A 19732-nucleotide genomic window follows, 5' to 3' on the forward strand; every position below is an offset into this window, starting at 1 on the left:
TACCCAGGGTAGGCACAGGTTTAAGGTGAGGTGGGAAAGATTTAAAGGGGACCTGAGAGGCAAGTTTTTCACACAGAAGGTCGTGGATATATGGAAAAAGCTGTCAGAGCCACCCCGGACATTCTCTCTTCTCCCCCCTCCCATTGGGCAGAAGATACAAAAACCTGAAAGCACGTACCACCAGGCTCAAGGATAGCTTCTATCCTACTGTTACAAGACTATTGAGCGGTCCTCTAGTACAATAAGATAGACTCTTGACCTCACAATCTACCTTGTTATGACTTTGCACCCTACTGTCTGCCCTGCACTGCACTTTCTCTGTAGCTGTAACACTTTATTCTGCATTCTGTTATTGCTTTTCCCTTGTACTACCTCAATGCACTGATGTGATGAAATGATCTGTATGGCTGGCATGCAGAACAAAGTTTTTCACTGTACATTGGTACATGTGACAATAATAAACCGATTTACTTAAATTTACCAATTTAGAATTACAATGTTTAAAAGACATTTGGACAGATTCATGGATAGAAAGGTTGAGAGGGACATAGGCCAAATGCAGGCAAAGGAAGCTCAGGAAGACACCTTAGTCAGCATGGACCAGCTGGGATGAAGGGCCTGTGTCCGTGCTGCATCGCATTCCAAGAACAAGTCCAAAGACCGACTTCAGGGTGTCAGTCAGTGTGGGGAATTCCTCCTCGGGTTCTGAGCTCGGAATGGATGTGCCAATTCTGACCAAAAGTTGCAGAGTGAGAGGGACATTCAGGGACACTAAGGGAGTCTGCACTGGGTAAGATTGGCAGGAATTCCATCCTCGGTAACGGAGAAGAACAGCTTCCTGAAGTTGTCACAGGAGTTGACAATAGGACGGACTGAGGAAGTCCACCAGCTCACATCATGATCTGGGCACCAATTAGTTCAATGATCCCACCTGTCATTTCAACTTTGCCTGTTGTAAATCTCGCTGAAAGGCACCACAGCCTCAGGGCAAATATCTCCCCCTCTCTTGGGAGCTTGAGAATCCCACCATCAAAATATTTTCTTACCCCCAGAAAATTGCATGTTGCTGGATTGAGACCCTCCTGACAAAGCTTCCTGCACATAATTGGGATCCTGGTGAAGCACTCAGTCCCAGTGTAAGTTAGTACATTGATACCTCCTTTTCCCTTCCAGTTTGACATACAACCTTGTACATCTAATGCATCCTGCAACACTGTGTATTGGTATTAATATTGGTTTATTATTGTCACTTGTACCGAGGTACAGTGAAAAACTTGTCTTGCATACCGATCGTACAGGTCAATTCATTACACAGTGCAGTCACATTGAGTTAGTACAGAGTTCATTGATGTAGTACAGGTAAAAACAATAACAGAACAGAGTAAAGTGTCACAGCTACAGGGAAGTGCAGTGCAGGTAGACAATAAGGTGCAAAGTCACAGCAAGGTAGATCGTGAGGTCAGAGTCCATCTCATCGTATAAGGGAACTGTTCAATAGTCTTATCACAGTGGGGTAGAAGCTGTCCTTGAGCCTGGTGGTACGTGCCCTTAGGCTCCTGTATCTTCTACCTGATGGGAGAGGGGAGAAGAGAGAATGACCTGGGTGGGTGGGGTCTTTGATTATGCTGGCTGCTTCACCAAGACAGCAAGAGGTAAAGACAGTCCAATTGAAGCTGTCATGTTCGGCAACCTGAAATAAAAACAGAAGAACACTCAGCAATTCAGGCAGCATCTGCGGAGAGAGCAACAGAGTTAACGTTTCGGGTCTGCATTCTCTGTTTTTATTTCAGAATTCCAGCATCTGCGTCTTTTTTGATTTTCATTTTGTACCCTGCAGCCTCCTTTTCTCACAAGAGTAACAAATAACCTGCTCCAGAAATCATGTGTTTTTGTGCCTCTTCTTGAGTCCCATGTGGGGAAAAGGGGGAAAAGCAATGGAAGGTTAATTTAGTTTTGTCTTTCCATAGGTGCCCTAGTTAAGAACATCTCTGCTCTACCATTGATCGCTATCACTGCTGATCTCTTACCTCAGCTCTATTTTTAGGAACTATTCCTGTATCCCTTGATGCCCACAATTCATCTGTGTTTTGAATGAGCTCAAAAGTCCGAGCCTTCCCAGCCCTCCTCTGAATGGAGAGATTTCTCCACGGCATGGTAGTGTAGCGGTTAGCACAACGTTATTGCAGTACCAGTGATCGCGGTTCAATTCCCGCTGCTGTCTGTAAGGAGGTTGTACATTCTTCTCGTGACTATGTGGGTTTCCTCTGGGTGCTCCGGTTTCCTCCCACATCCCAAAGATGTTCGGGTTAGTAGGTTAACATGGTTGTAATTGGGCGGTGCAGGCTCGGGAGGACCCGTTACCGTGATGTATAAATAAAGTTTAAAAAGTTTAATCTCATTCCTAACTAGCCTCCATATTTAGAGACTGTGAATCAGGTCGGGAGTTCCCTGGCATTGGGATCAGGCAGCTGGGGTCACAGGAGTCAATGGTGGAGCACAGAAAGTGAGGGTTCAGTCAAAAGCCACAGTGGTAGGATGCAGAGGTAGGTGGGAGGGAATTGCAAAGACGGGAGTTACCATTGGAGCAGCCGTGATCTTATTAAATGGCAGAACACGTTTGAAGCGCTGAGTGACCCACTGCTGCTCCTAATTCATCCACCGTGTTCACAAGTTTTGTTGCAGTTGTACAAGACGTTAGTGAGGCCACACTTGGAGTTTTGGTCACCCTGCTATAGGAAAGGTATCACTAAGCTGGAAAGACTGCAGGAACGATTTATGCGGATGTTACGGGACTTAAGGGATGGAGTTGTGGAGAGAGGTTGAGCAGCTTGGGACTTTTTCCATTGGAGCGTAAGAGAATGAGGGGTGATCTTATAGAGGTGTATAAAATGATGAGGGGCATAGATTAGACCAATGCACATAGTCTTTTTCCCAGGCTTGGGGAAACAAGGACGAGGGGGCATAGGTTGGTATTGGTATTGGTATTGGTTTATTATTGTCACTTGTACCGAGGTACAGTGAAAAGCTTGTCTTACAAACCGATCGTACAGGTCAATTCATTACACAGTGCGGTTACATTGAGTTAGTACAGAGTGCATTGATGTAGTACAGGTAAAAACAACAACTGTACAGAGTAAAGTGTACCAGGGGAGAGATTTAATAGGGACCTGAAGGACAACTTTTTCCCCCAGAGGGTGGTCTGTATATGGAAGGAGCTGCCAGAGGAAGTGGTTGAGGCAGGTATATCAACAACATTTAAAAGACTTTTGGACAGGTACACGGATAGGAAAGGTTTAGAGGGAAATGGGCCAAGTTCAGTCAAATGGGACTAGCTTAGATGGGCATCACGATTGGCCTGGGCCAGTTGGGTTGAAGGGCCTGTTTCTGTGCTGTATGACTCTATGACTCTGTTACAGCAGAGGGACAAGCTATTCAACCTGACAGGTCCCATGGTGGTATCAATGCTCCACCTGGACTTCCCTCACCCCTCTCCAACAAACTCCATCATCATATTCTTCCATTCCTTTCAACCTCTCCTTTGTCTAGCCTTTCACTAAATGCAGTCATGTCATTGAACGCAGCTACTCTGAAGTTGCACTGCAGAGGATGCAGATTGCCAGAACTGGAGAATTATAACTTTAAGGAAAGATTGGATGGGCTTGGTTTGTGTTACTTGGAAGAGAGGAAGCTGAGGGGGGTTGTATTGGAGCGATATAAATTGATGACGTGCTGAGGTAGAGGAAGAATGCAACATCTATCATTGAAGATCCCCACCATCCGGGCCATGCCATCTTCTTGTAGCTCCCATCAGGCAGGAGGTACAGAAGCCTGAAGTCCCACACCACCAGGTTCAGGAACAGCTACTTCCCTTCAACCATTCACTTCTTGAACCAACCGGCACAACCTTAATCACTACCTCAGCATAACGACACTATGATCACTTTGCACTGTAATGGACTTTGTTTTTTTTCTGTTCTAATTATGTTCTTTCTTGTGAAAATTGTGCATAATTTACATTTAATTTATGTTTATCTTGTGCATGCCGTTTATCTGATGCTATGTGCCTGTGATGCTGCTGTAAGTAAGTTTATCATTACACCTGTACTTCTGCATGTGACAATAAACTTGACTTTGACTTTGACATTTAGCAAAGGGGTCAAAACCCAGGGGGCAGAGATTTAAAGTGATTGGTGTGAGGACCGGAGGGGGCAGGAGGATTATTTTCTCAAGCCAGGAGGGTGGGGTGGTCTTGAATTCACTGCCTGAGAGGGTGAGAGAGGCAGAAACCCTCATCATCGTTAAACAGTACCTAGACGTGTGCTTGAAGACCCGTAACTTGTACGTCTCGGCACCTGGGGCTGGAAGGTGGGATTGGGTAAGGTTGCAGTTTTTTGACCGGCACAGTCAGAATGGGCTGAATGGCCTACTTCTGTGTTGCACAGTTTCTATGATTCTTTGAAGCTTCCCATCCCTCTATGGGTAAAAGAATTTGTCCTGAACTAGATTTGGTAGTGAGACACAAAAAAATTCTGCAGATGCTGGAGTCTGGAGTAACGCACACAAAATGCTGGAGGAACTCAGCAGGTCAGGCAGCATCTATGGAGGGAAATAAACAGTCGACGTTTCGGGCCGAGACCCTTCGTAAGGACTGGAAAGGAAGAGGGCAGAAGCCAGAATAAGAAAGTGGGGGGAGGAGGAGGAGCACACGCAGGCAGGTGATAGGTGAGTTCAGGTGAGAGGGGGAAGGTAGGTAGGTGGGTGGGTGGGGGTCTCTTATGATCATCGTTGCTATAACAACACCACTATCCTCATCCACACATCACCCCAGTGAGACCCTTCCCTGATCTCGAAGACACCTATCAATCATCCTTCCTTCCTCACTTTACTAGAGAAAGGAGCCACAGCCATTTTAATATTTTTCTATTAGGTATAACCTCAGTTGTAAAGTTATTATTCTTTTTAGACTCTTTTGTGCATGATTTTCATTACACATTCCGCCAGGCCACAGCACACTGAGGAAACCGTTTTTGTACCCAGCAAGTGGTTAGGGTCTGGAGTGTACTGACAGGGGTAGTAGAGTCATAGAGTTATACAGCACGGAAACAGGCCATTCAGCCCAACTAGTCCACGCTAACCAAGGTCCCCTCCTGAGCTAGTCCCACTTGTCTGAATTTGGCCCATATCCCTCGAAACTCTTCCTATCTATGAACCTGTCCAAATGTCTTTTAAACACTGTAATTCTGCCACTTCTTCTGGCCGTTCATTCCATATACTCACCACCCTCTGTGTGAAAATGTTACCTGTCAGGTTCCCTTTAAATCTTTTCTCTCTCACCTGAAACCTATACTCTCTCATTTTAGACTCCCTACCCTGGGAAAAAGACTGTGACCATTGTCTACACCTCTCATGATTTTATGAACTATAAGGTCACCCTTCCAGCCTCCTTCATTCCAGGGAGAGTAGTCCCAGCCTATTCAATCTCTCCTTCCAACTCAAGCCCTCCAGTCCCGGTAACGTCGTTGTGAATCTCTTCTGCATCTTTCCAGCTTAATCACCATCCTCCCTACAGTATGGTGACCAGAACTGCACACAGTGTTCCAGGTATGGTCTCACCAACATAAGATAAAGTAAGATAAGATTTCTTTATTAGTCACATGTACGCGAAACACACAGTGAAATGTATCTTTTGCGTAAAGTGTTCTGGGGGCAGCCCGCAAGTGTCGCCACGCTTCTGGCGCCAACATAGCATGTCCACAACTTCCTAACCCGTACGTCTTTGGAATGTGGGAGGAAACCAGAGCTCCCGGAGGAAACCCACGCAGACACAGGGTGAACGTACAAACTCCTTACAGACAGTGGCTGGAATTGAACCCAGGTCAATGGTGCTGTAATAGTATTACGCTAACCGCTACACATGTCCCAAGTCTTGCAATCAATGCCCCGTCCAATGAAGGCATGCGTACCACACGTCTTCTTCACCACCTTGTCTACCTGTGTTACCACGCTCAAGGAACTGTGTACTTTTACCTCAAGGTCTCTCTGTTGTACAACACTCCTCAAGGCCCTGTCATTCACTACGCAATCGTTAATATTTATGACAAATAAAAGAGAACCCAGCACCAACCCCTGTGACACACCACTGGTCACAGGTCTCTAATCTGAAAAACAACCCTCCACCACGACCCTCTGACTCCTTCCACCAAGCCAATTTTGTATCCAACTTGCTGGCTCACCCTGTATACCATGTTATCTCACCTTCCGGGCCAGTCAACCATGCGTGACCTTGTCAAAAGCCTTGCTAAAGTCCGTGTAGACAATATCTCCCACCCTGCCCTCGTCAAATCTCTTGATCACCTCTTCACAAAATTCAATTAAATTCATGAGACATGATATCCCACGCAAAAAGCAATGCTGACTATCCCTAGTCAGTCCTTGCTTTTCTGCAAGAAACTGCAGAAGGTTGTGGACACAGCCTAGTGCATCACGGAAACCAGCCTCCCCTCCTTGGTCTTTACTTCTCGCTGCCTTGGCGAAGCAGCCAGCATAATTAAAGACCCCACCCACCCAGGTCATTCTCTCTTCTCTCCTCTTACATCAGGTAGAAGATACAGACTTAAGGACAGCTTCTACCCCACTGTGATAAGACTATTGAACAGTTCCCCTATACAATGAGATGGACTATGACCTCATGATCTACCTTGTTGTGACCTTGCACCTATTGCACTGCACTTTTTCTGTAGCTGTGACACTTTACTCTGTACTGTTATTGTTTTTACCTGTACTACCTCAATGCACTCTGTACTGACTCAGTGTAACCGCACTGTGTAATGAATTGATCTGTACGAACGGTATGCAAGATAGGTTTTTCACTGTACCTCGGTACAAGTGACAATAATAAACTCCAACTCCAAATGCAGATAATTGGCCCTTCAGAATCCCCTGCAGTAACTTTCTCACCGCTGATGTAAGGCTCAATGGCTTGTTGTCCTTGCAGCCCTTCTTAAATACTTGCACAACATTAGCCACCAGTAGCAGAGGAAGATTCAATTATTGTGTTCAAAAAGGAGCTGGGTGAGTATCTAATTGGGATGAATTTACAAGGCTCTGGCTTCTTCAAGCACACATCCAGGAACTTTTTAAATGAGCTGAGGGTTTCTAAATCTACCACCCTTTCTGGCCGTGAGTTCTGACTGAAAAACATTTCCTCGTCTACCAATTACTTCAAACCTCTGCTCTTGGGTTTTTCACCCCTCTTCTAAGGTAAATAGGTTTTCCTATTTATTTGGGACCTTCATAAATTTATAATCTCAATTTAGTCTCTCCACAGCCGCCACGGCATGGTAGCATAGGTGTTAGCGTAACACTATTACAGCACCAGCGACCCAGGTTTAATTCCAGCCGCTGTCCGTAAGGAGTTTGTACATTCTCCCCGTGTCTGCGTGGGTTTCCTCCGGGTGCTCCGGTTTCCTCCCACATTCCAAAGACATATGGGTTAGGAGCTGTGGGCATGCTATGTTGGCGCCAGAAGAGTGGTGACACTTACGGGCTGCCCCCGGCATTCTCAGTAACACAAAAAGACGAATTTCACTGTGTGTTTCGATGTACATGTGACTAATAAATAAATACCTTATCTTTTCTTATCCATTTCAAGGAAAACAACTCTAGCTTATCTAATCTTAATGTGGTGTGAAGGAGAACTCTCAGCTTGGACAGTACAGATAACTCCACCAACTTTTCTTCACAATGGCACCACGTGGATTTTTGCGTCCACTTTAGGAGGCAACAGTTTAATATCCAACAGAGAAGCTGGTATAGCTGACAGTGTTCCACGCACTTGGTTCTGCACTGAGTGGCCAGCCTAAATGTTTGTGTTCAGTTGCTGGAGATGAACTCATAGCCTTCAGCATCGAAGCAAGAAGAATTACCCACGGAGCCACAGCAAGACAGTGGTAGAATGGTTGACTTCCAGGCCTACATCTGTACAGAGGGCCTTTGACAAGGATGCTTGGACATGGGGAGGATGTTTCCATCAGGAGAAGAGTCCAGGATCCAAGGGCACAGCCTCAGAATAAAAGGACATCCCTTTAAATCTGAGATGAGGAGGAATTTCTTCAGCCAGAGGGTGGTGAATCTGTGGAATTGGTTGCCACAGAGGGCTGCGGAGGCCAAGTCATTGAGTGTATTTAAGGCAGAGATTGATAGGTTCTTGATTGGTAAGGGGGGGTTAGGGGTTACAGGGAGAAGGCAGGAGAATGGGGTTAAAAAAATCGGACACTGAACGGCACAGCAGACTCGATGGGCCGAATGGCCTAATTCTGCTCCTAAATCTTATGGTCTTATGGATGATCATAGCTGTGGATTCAGAATTCTTGCAAAGAAACATCTGGATAGAAAACTTCAAAATTGACATTGATGATTTGGCAAATCATTAAAGAAAATGGTATAAAAACATGAGGGGCATAGATAGGGTGAATGCACACAGTCTTTTTCCCAGGGAAAGGGAACCAAAGACTAAAGGGCATAGGTTTACAGTGAGAGGGGAAAGATTTAAAAGAGACCTGAGGGGCTACTTCTTCACACAGAAGGTGGTGGGTATGTGGAACGAGCTGCCAGAGGAAGTGGTTGAGGCAGGTACAATGACAACATTTAAAAGACATTTGGACAAGTTCATGGATAGGAAAGGTTTAGAAGGTTATGGGTCAAATGTGGGCAAATGGGACTGGCTGAGGTTGGCATCTTGGTCGACATGGACAGTTTGGGCTGAAAAGCCTGTTTCTGTGCTGTATTACTCCATGACTCTAAGACCACAGCAGCAAGGGGTGAAGTTCAGTCATTGCGTGATTGAGTTGGCTTGGGTGACTCAAGGGCCTCCTATGGTCACTATTCCCAATTCTCGCTGCCAACTATTAACACTGAGCTCAAGAACAGCTTCTGTCCTGCTGTTGTAAGACTATTGAATGGTTCTCTAGTACGATAAAATGGACTCATAATCTACCTGGTTATGACCTTGCACCTTATTGTCTACCTGCACTGCACTTTCTCTGTAGCTGTGACACTTTATTTTGCATTCCGTTATTGTTTTACCATGTACTACCTCAATGCACTGTGTAATGAATTGATCTGTATGAACGGTATGCAAGACAAGTTTTTCACTGTACCTCGGTACATGTGCCAATAATAAACCAATTCCAGTTCCAATTCATCCAACATTTCCTGAAGACTTTGGGTTAGAGGTTTGACTTTAGTTATAAGCACTGTAACTAAAGACTCTGCAGACCAGGGACCACCATCCGAACCCACCCTTCCCTTGAGATAATCAGAATGAGAGTACAGACTCCCACCAAATCTCTTGCAAGTCTGTAAGGGCAGCACAGTGGCGCAGCTAGTATAGCCACTGCCTCACAGCTTCAGTGACCTGGGTTCGATCCTGACCTATGGTGCTGAATGGATGGAGTTTACATATTCTCACTATAACCGTGTGGGCTTCCCCTAAGTGTTCTGGTTTTCTCCCACATCCTGAAGACAAGCAGATTGGTAGGTTAATTGGTCACCATAAATCGCCCTCAGCGTGTAGGTGAGGGGTAGAATCTGCGGGGGGGTGGGAGGGGAGGGAAGTTGATGGGAATGTGGGTGAATGAAATGGGTTAGAGAGGATTAGTATAAATATGGGTGCATGCTGGTTGGCATGGAGTCGGTGGGCTGAAGTGCCTGTTTCTATGTTGTGTCTCTCTATGACTCCTGATAGAAGTTTATAAAATTATGAGAGGCATAGATAGGGTAGACAGTCAGAATCTTTCTCCCAGGGTAGAAATGTCGAATACGAGACGTCATGCATTTAAGGTGAGGGAGGCGAAGTTTAAAGGAGATGTGTGGGGCAAGATTTTTATACAGAGCGCAGTGGGTGCCTGGAACGGGCTGCCAGGGGTGGTGGTGGAAGCAGATATGATAGTGGCATTTAAGAGGCTTTTAGATAGACAGATGAATATGCAGGGAATGGACGGATACGGATCATGTGCAGGTCAAAGAGGTTTAGTTTAATTTAGTATCATGTTCAGCACAGCCATTGTGGGCCAAAGGGCCTGTTGGTGTGCTGTACTGCTCTATGTTCTATGTGTAGTACCAGTGACCAAGGTTGAAGACCATCTAGTTGTCTCTGCTGGGCTGGCATTCATCTCCAGTGCCTCCACAAGTGTCTGTTCTTTATGGAAGAGGCTTTGGCGAACACCATCTCCGACTACAACCTTGCCAGCTTCCTCTGCTCGATCTTGGCAAGCAGACATCCTCTGTGGATCAATGAAATTCTTTCCACGTCTCCATTTTGAGTAGAAATTCAGTACATTTAACATTCATGGGGTGTATTTGATGGCAGCCTTGACTTGGTTATGCAGATACTTTGTGGCTGTTTATAGTCAATGAACCTCAATGGAAAAAGTGACTGCTTCTTCAATAGCGTACATCCTGTGGTGCACCGCAGGGGTCTCCTGCCTTCTTCAGTGAATGATTTGGAGTTTGGCCACTGACCCATCACTACTAAATCTCCACAAATCTATTTCAGAAACCATTAACGGTACTCGAGGGGGCTCTGGAAGGATGCCCCAGACTAGGAAACATTCTTTTCCTGAAAGATTTATTTGCCTCCTTCAAAGTCCTGTGCCAGAAATTCAAATATGGAAAAAAAAGTGAGGACTATTTTTAAAAATTGTTTCTTTATTGTAAAACAAAATGGAAAGCAGGCAGGGAAGAATTCTATTCAGCACGTTGACTTAATGTGAACAGTAGGCTTGACAGAATTTGTTTTTATTGTCACATGTCAATAAATTTTGATTTCACCTTAAATAAACAAAAATATTTCTATCGTTAATAATTAAAATCAATTAATGCATGTTCTATAGTAACTAAAACAAAAGACCTGAGATTTTCTTGACTATTTCTATTTTTTTTCATTAATATGACATTATTGGCATCTAGTGGCATATCAGTTAGTGCTGCTGCCTCCCAGATCCAGCGACAAGGTTTAATCCTGACCCCGGGTGCTGTCTGTGTGGAGTTTGCACCTTCTCCCTGTGACCATGTGGGTTTCCCCCTGTTGCTCTGGCTTCTTCCCACATCCAAAAGACACGGTAGGTTAATTGGTGACTGAAAATTGCCCTAGTGTAAGTAGGTGCTAGAAGAATTCGGAGGGTGTGTTGGGTGTAGGAATGTGAAAGAGAACAGATTAATAGGAAATAAATGAGGGAATAGCCTTGATGGGAATGTTCTGACATAGACTCAGGGAACTGAATGATTTCCAATGTCAGAAGAAAATATGAGAAAATCTTATTCCCAATGAACATATTGAATTAAAGCAGGTAAGGTTTTTTATTTATTAAGTTATACACATTTACTTTCTACATTTTGAGAAGAGATATGAAGCTTATAATGATTTATTCTCATGGATAAAATCTTCCATCCCAAACCCCTAATCAGTGCACTTTTGAAAATTCAAATTGGTAACAATCAAATGTCTAAAAATAAACTGACTTTTTCTGTTGAAATTATTAAAAAATAAAAATTGCATTTTGACAGACCTAGTGGATTGTTTTACAATGGAGTTGCTATGGTCACATAATGTAAAAGCAACTACTTGCATTTATACAGAGACTTTAATGTAGCAAAATATCTCCAAGGAATAAACAAATGTTGATACTGACATACATTAAGGAGATATTAGTGCATGGAAATTGGATTTCACCCTGTTTTGGTGAGCTAAGTATTCACCCAATCAGACCCCCAGAAAAATTTGTGAAATTGGATAAAGTTAAGTCAGAAACAAAGCAACATAAAACTTGCGTTATGAGACCAATGAGGTTCCTGCTGAGAGCTGTTGCATCTTTGCCGTAGCTTTGAAACTATGCAGGATGTCAGTCCTTCAAGGACCCCTCCCCTACAGACTTTCACGGCCACCTTGCCTCATTTCCATTTATCAAAAATCAACATTGAGCCACATAAGACACATGAAAGCAGATGACTGAAAGCTTACTTAAGGACCACCTTAATGGACGAGAAGAGGGTAGGGAGGTTTAAAGAGCAGGACGCAAGGCCACCAGTGGTGGAGTGGTTAAATCCAGAGACGATGAAGAGGTCATAATTGGAGTATCTCAGATGCTTATGGATCTGGAGGAGATGAAAGTAGGAGAGACCATGTAAAACTTTGGTTACATGACTGAGAATTTCAATGGGAGGCAATGTAAATCATCAAGCAGAGGGCTGAAGAGTAAAAGTCCACACAAACAAGACTAACATCTACATGTAGGTATCAATGTATACATGTCGCAACAGGCATGCAGGTATCCACATAAAAAGGCATATAGGTGTATTCTTACAGATATGCTGTTATGCGCGCGCACACACACACACACACACACACACACACACACACACAGAGTCACACGAGTGCACAAACATACAGTGAACTCGGCCTTTCCTCCTTGGAGTGACGGAGGATGAGGGGGAACCTGATAGAGGTGTATAAGATGATGAAGGGCATTGATCGTGTGGATAGTCAGAGGCTTTTTCCCAGGGCTGAAATGGTTGCCACAAGAGGACACAGGTTTAAGGTGCTGGGGAGTAGTTACAGAGGAGATGTCAGGGGTAAGTCGTTTACTCAGAGAGTGGTGAGTGCTTGGAATGGGCTGCTGGCAACGGTGGTGGAGGCGGATACAATAGGGTCTTTCAAGAGACTTTTGGATAGGTACATGGAGCTGAGAAAAATAGAGGGCTTTGGGTAAGCCTAGTAATTTCTAAGTTAGGGACATGTTTGGCACAACTTTGTGGGCCGAAGGGCCTGAATTGTGCTGTAGGTTTTCTATGTTCTATACACAGTTGCATGAGCACACACACATACACACACACACACACACACACACACACACACACACACACACACACACACACACACACACACAAAGAGTCATGCAAATGCACACACATACATTCACGCACACATGCTCACCCACACATAAACACATGGTTATGCGACTGTGCACACACAGTTGTGTGAGTGCACACACAGAGACACACACACATAGTTGTGCAAGTGCACACATACACACAAACACACAAACATGCTGTAAAATTTGTATGTTCTCTTACAAACCACCCTTTGGGTTTTGCTCTACCTACTCCCACAGACCAGCAAAATGCATGTTACCCATGCCGTGCCTTGGCATACACCTATGATGTAACTCTAGATTCAGTATGTAAGGTTGTTTTGCATAGCTGGACATGATGTAAATTCTCAACAATTGAGAAGATTTGTAGTTATACAGCACCTTTCATCACCTCAGGTCACCCTGAAGATCTTCACAGACAAATCCTCCATTGTAACAGAGATCACATTTCATTGGGTATGAAGCACTTTGGGTGCTTTGAGTTTGAAACAAGCACTATCTAAATACAAGTCTAATATCCCTTTACATTTCTCTCAGTATCCATAATGTGCTCCTGTACAGCCTCTTAAACAGATTCCCATGTTAAAAATATAATATGCTTGTTGTTGTGGTGGTACTATTCATATTTTACATTAGGTTATTATGCCCTTATAGTTTCATGGCAAGTCCAATACAAATGTATGGGCATGGTAATGTAGTGGTTAAGTTACTGGACTAGTAATTCAGCAACCTGCTCTGCTGATCAAGCAATACAAGTTCACATCCCACCATAGAAACTTGGACGTTTAAATTCAACTATTTAAATAAATCTGGAATTTAAAAAAAACTAACATCATTAAAAGTGACCATGAAACTACCAAACTGATATAAACCCCATCTGCTTCACTTAAAGCCTATGGAGAAGGAATTATTCCATGTGTACCCCACCGTTTATGTGGCCCCAGACCCATGATAAATATAGCAGACCATCACTGCTCTCTGAAGTGACCCAGAGTAATTGGGAATGGTCAATAAATGCTGGATTTGCCAGGAATCTCTACATCCCATGGATGAATGAATTATAAAAAAATTGGTGACGTCAAACATTGGCTAACAGTTCCACAAATAGCCTGGCATGATCTTGCACCCCAAAACTGCTGAAAGACAGCACCCCCAACAATGCAGTGCTCCTTCAGTATCCTCAGACTACATTCCATCCCGAGCCCCTTCTGTGGGCCTTGAACCCTCGACTCAGAGATTACAGTGCCACTAATTAAGCCAATGTTAATCCTCCCACTGCTGATCAGCCAGAACTTCAGGGAAGGCATGCGTATAAATGGCCTTAGTCCACGAATTTGACTTCTGTCTTGTGTGGGGTATGCTCCACTCCCTGGCTAGAGTTGCTAGTACAACATGCGTGACAAGAACTTCCATGATTAAGAATAAGTTGCACCCACATGTTGGATCACTTTAATGCTGGATTCAGCATCGAAGGGTTAGATACACAGCTGGGCACAGTATCGCCTTAGCCTCTTTCCATTCACTAATCTCTCCACTTGATCCGATGATATACACAGTTATTGAAGTGTTAAATGTGCACTGCAGTGCGGTGTATGCTGATGGGGCATGTCTAACCCTACTATAGCCTGGACCTGAATTACTGTAGCGGTCAATAAAAGGTGAGTTTACTTCTCACAAGTTTTGAGATCAATTGGAGTGCATTTGTACTTCTTCATGTTGCTAACATCTTTGCTTCAGAGAAAAAAACAGCAACACATTATTTTTCTTTTGCTTCTTTGGTTGCAGAACAGGTTGCAGAAGGCTCCAGAACAGTGCTGGGGGTGTGCTGCAATGTTGTATGGATCATTAAACCATTGGGTCCCATCAGTTCACTCAGGTGGGAGCTCCCCCAAAGACGTGTCCAGTGTTTATCTCCCACTCAACAACAGATAAAGAACTTGTCTGATCACTATCTCATGGCAGCTTGTGGAATCTTGCTATGCACACCCCAGCTCCCATGTATCCTACATTACAACAGTGACTCTACCTACAAACACCATTGACTAAGAAGTATTTTGGTTGCAAAGAGCATAGCAAGATAAGATAAGATATCTCTATTAGTCATTGAAACACACAATGAAAAGCACCTTTTGAGTAGAGTGTTCTGGGGGCAGCCTGCAAATGGTGCCACACTTCCGGTGCCAACATAGCCCACATAGCATGCCTAATCCATACATCTTTGGAATGTGGGAGGAAACCGGAGCACCCGGAGGAAACCCACGCAGACACGGGGAGAACGTACAAGCTCCTTACAGATAGCGGCCGGAATTGAACCCGGGTCGCTGGCATTGTAAAGCGTTACACTAACCGCTACACTACCATGCCTGCCTATGGCAGACGTACTCTGTCTCCCTCTTTCCTTACTTCGACTTCCACTCTTTGAATCAGGATTCCAAGCTTGACATTTGCCAAACTCGGAATGCCATGAAGAAGAAATAAGGGGAAAAAGAGAAGTTTCTCCAGGAAGGACAGTACTGGGATTTATTTGCTCATGAGGGGTGTGGATGGTACTGCCCACCTCTAATTGCCCATAAACTAACATAGATAAGGGTCAACAACATTGGTGAGTTTGGAATCATGTATCATGCATTACAAAAATGGAAAGCGCTGGAAACACTCAGCAAGTCAGGCAGCATCAGTGGAGAGAGAAATAAAGTTAACATTTCAGACAAAAGACCCTTCATCAGAACAGGGAAAGGGAGGAATCAGTCAGTGACTGAGAGGGTGGATCGAAAGGATATCTGTGATTGGCTGGGGCTAGGATAGCTATAGTGGTAAGGTTATGATGCATCGATCCAGTTCTCTTAATTCATAGCTGCAGCCTGACCTGCTGAGTGTGTCCAGCATTTTCTGCTTTCCTTTCAGATTTCCAGTATCTGCGCTGTTTTGATTGGCCAGAGCAGGTAAGGACAACAAAGTTCCATCCCTGAAAAACATTAGTAAACCCCATTTGGGGTTTTACAACAACTCAGTAGTTTTATGCTTTCCATGACTAAGAAAAGATTTCTTTAGAGTTCCAGATGTATCTAATTATTTGAATTTAAATTCCCCAGTAAACGTGCGTCTTTAGATTAATGGTCCAAAGGTGACCTGAGGTGATCTTCCATAAATACATACCTACGCCCAGACACAACTCTTCCTACCTGTGACAGGTGGGAGATCAAACATCCCTCCTTCCCCGTGATTTATAAAGCAAAAGAGTTCAGGTAGCCTGGGTAGTCTGCAACCTGACGGCAGGAACATTGAATTCGCCAACTTCCGCTAACTGCTCCCTTTCTGCCCCTTTTCTCTTTTCTCTCTCCTCCTGATCCACCTGGTCCCCATCATCCTGTCTCTCGTCCCTCCCCCATCCCGTCCATCTGCCCATCGCCCACACATTCTCCTCACCGGTTCCCCTCCCCACCTCCTTCCCTTTATTCCATGGTCCACCTTCTACCAGATTCCATCATCTTCAACCCTTTGTCCCTTCCACCTCTCACCTCCCGGCTTCTGACGCCATCCCCATCTCCCCCCTTCCCCCATCTGCCTATCACACCCCTTACCTAGATCCACATCACTTGCCAGCTCTTGCTCCAACCCTTCCCCGCCTCTCTGTACTGGCTATGTCCCCTCTATCTTTCAGTCCAGATGAAGGGTCCCGACCTGAAATGTCAACTACTTCCCTCCATAGGTGCTGCCTGACCCGCTGAGTTCCTCCACCATTTTGTGTGTTAACTCAGGTAATGTTTCTATTGAGAGAGGTTTAGTTTTAGTTCCCTTAATTAAGGAAGTATATTCTGACATTGGAGGAAGTCCAAAAGAGTTTCACTGGGATAATTCCGGGGATTGTCCTATCATGAGTGGCTAAAGAGATGATATTCTTTGTAGTTCAGAAGAATAAGAGGTGATCTTATTGAAACATTTAAGATGATTAAGGAATACAACAATGTGGATGTTGAAATGTTTCCATTGGCAGGAGAAACTCGAAGAAGGAGACGTAGTTAAAGATTCGGGTGCGGTCATTTAATACTGCGTAGGAGGTTCTCACAGAGGATGGTGAATCTCTAGAATTCTCTACCACAGAGAGTTGTGGAGGTTAGATCATTGGGAGTACTTAAGGCAGAAGTTTTGAAAGATCAGGGAATTGAGGGTCATGGGGAGCTGGCACAGAAGTGGTGAGGCCTGGGGAATATCAGCCATGACCACACTGAATGGCGGGGCAGGTTTGAGGGGCCGAGTGGCCTACTCCTGCTCCCGTTCTTATCTTCTCGTGTTGGACTTCACAACAACACTAACTTACGTTTACAGTGCGCCTTCAACTTAGTCAATTGTTCCAAAGCATTTCACAGGGTTATCAAATGACATTTGACATGAAGAAACATAAAGAAATGTTAGTACAGTTGGCCACAAATTTAGAGAAAGTGGCAGATTTTAACAAGCAGAAGATGGAAGAACAGAGTGAATCAGTGAATGAATTAGTGACTTAAGCCTGAGACAGCCAAAGGCACTTCCGCCAGTGATGGACTGATGCAAGGGCACTAGTATCTCAGGATTTTAGGGCGATTTTAATTGGCCCAGGACATAGATAGAGTAGATATAGGAATAAATAGAGTAGACAGCCAGCGCCTCTTTCCCAGGGCACCAATGCTCAATACAAGAGGGCATGGCTTTAAAGTAATAGGTGGGAAGTTCAAGGGAGATATCAGAGAGAGGTTTTTTACCCAGAGAGTGGTTGGTGCATGGAATGCACTGCCTGGGGTGGTGGTGGAGGCAGGTACGTTGGTCAAGTTCAAGAGATTGCTAGATAAGCATATGGAGGAATTTAAAATAGAGGGATATGTGGGAGGAAGGGGTTAGATAGTCTTAGGTGTGGTTTAAAGGTTGGCACAACATGGTGGGCCAAAGGGCCTGTATTGTTCTGTATTGTTCTATGGTTCTATGGTTCCACATCAGCCAAGAAAGAGCTACTTGGCTGAATCCCACCTCCTGACTCCTTAACTGTTACCTTCCAGGTCGTGGCACAGAAAGTGGTCAGCCAAGTTAGAAAGGAAGGTCAAAAAATTCCTCAAGGGCATTATATCCCAACGTATTCAGCTCGCCACTTCCAGACCTTCCTACCTGCTAGAACGGAACCTGGTTGGGACAAAGAGAGGAAGTCCTGCAGTTTCAGTATGATTGGAGACACTTGAATAGGCAAGGCACAGAAAGATACGAACCTAATCTGGGCAAATGGGATTGTTGTAGATAGGCAAAAAGATCAACATAGACGTGGTGGGCCAAAGAACCCCTTTTTGAATTGAATTGAATTAGTTTATTATTGTCACATGTGCTGAGATACAGTGAAAAACTTTGTTTTGCCTGCCATCCATACAGATCATTTCATCACAACAGTGCATTGAGGTAGTACAAGGGAAAACAATAACAGAATGCAGAATAAAGTGTTACAGTTACAGAGAAAGTGCAGTGCTTGTTACAAAAGGGCAGACAATAAAGTGCAAGGTCATAACAAGGTAAATTGTGAGGTCAAGAGTCCATTTTATCATACTAGGAGACCATTCAATAGTCTTATAACAGCGGGATAGACTGTCCTTGAGCCTGGTGGTACATGCTTTCAGGCTTTTGTATTTTGAGTTACAGATAACATTAAAGTCTGAACATTCTATAAACTCTGGTTAGACCGCATTTAGAGTATTGCGTGCAATTCTGGTCACCTCACTATAGGAAGGACGCCGAGGCTTTAGCGAGGGTGCAGAGGAGGTTTACCAGGATGCTGCCTGGATTAGAGGGCATTTGCTATCAGGAGAAGCTGGACAAACTTGGCCTCTTTTCTCTGGAGCGGTGGAGGCTGAGGGGTGATCTGTTGGAAGTGTATAAAATTATGAGGGGCATAGATAGGGCGGACAAGCAATATCTTTTTCCCATTATTGAGAGATCCAATACCAGAGGGCATGCATTTCAGGTGAGAGGGGGTAGGTTCAGAACAGACGTGTGGGGTACATATTTTACTGAGAGAGTGGTGGATGCCCGGAATGCGTTGCCTGATAGGGTGGTGGAGGCAAATTCATTGGGGGTGTTTAAGAGGGACTTGGATGGGCACATGAATGAGAGGAAAATATAGAAATATGGGCATTCTGTAGGTAGGGGGGATTAGCTATGTCGGCACAACATTGTGGGCTGAAGGGCCTGTTCTGTGCGGTACTGTTCTATGTTCTTTGTATTCCAGGGAAACATTATTCCAGGTTCTCCTCAAAGCTGTGCTTGCTAGTAGAGGATATTTTTAGGTGAGACAGATGTTCACAGTATGTTCGGTTATTCTATATATAGATTCCTTCCATAATAATTTCAGGTAAATAACAATTGGTCCTGGTGTGGCTCCACATGGGAAGGGATGGACTGTGACAGCAGGGCTAACCAACCTTTGCCTGATCGCACTTGCTCCTGTTCTCAATAAATCTGCAAATGTTTATAATAAAAAAAAGCCAAACTCAATCCGAAGGGAAAATGGTAACAGATGAGAATATAAAAATGTGGCAATTAGCGTTGGGGATCATTTGTTGACTTGCTCCTCCACCCTACACTGGAGGTTTAGAGAGATTGACCACCACTGCAGCACGATGGTGTAGCTAGAAGATCTGTCAAGTCAGGTCAAGTCGAGTTTATTGTCATGTGCACAAGTACGGTGAGGTACAGGTACAGTGAAAAACTTACTTGCAGCAGCATCACAGACACATAGGTACAGACAGCACACAGAACATAAATTATATGAGAAAAAGACTGTATAAAAC

The sequence above is a fragment of the Pristis pectinata genome, chromosome 3 (genome assembly GCF_009764475.1).
Source record: "Pristis pectinata isolate sPriPec2 chromosome 3, sPriPec2.1.pri, whole genome shotgun sequence".
Classification (NCBI taxonomy): domain Eukaryota; kingdom Metazoa; phylum Chordata; class Chondrichthyes; order Rhinopristiformes; family Pristidae; genus Pristis; species Pristis pectinata.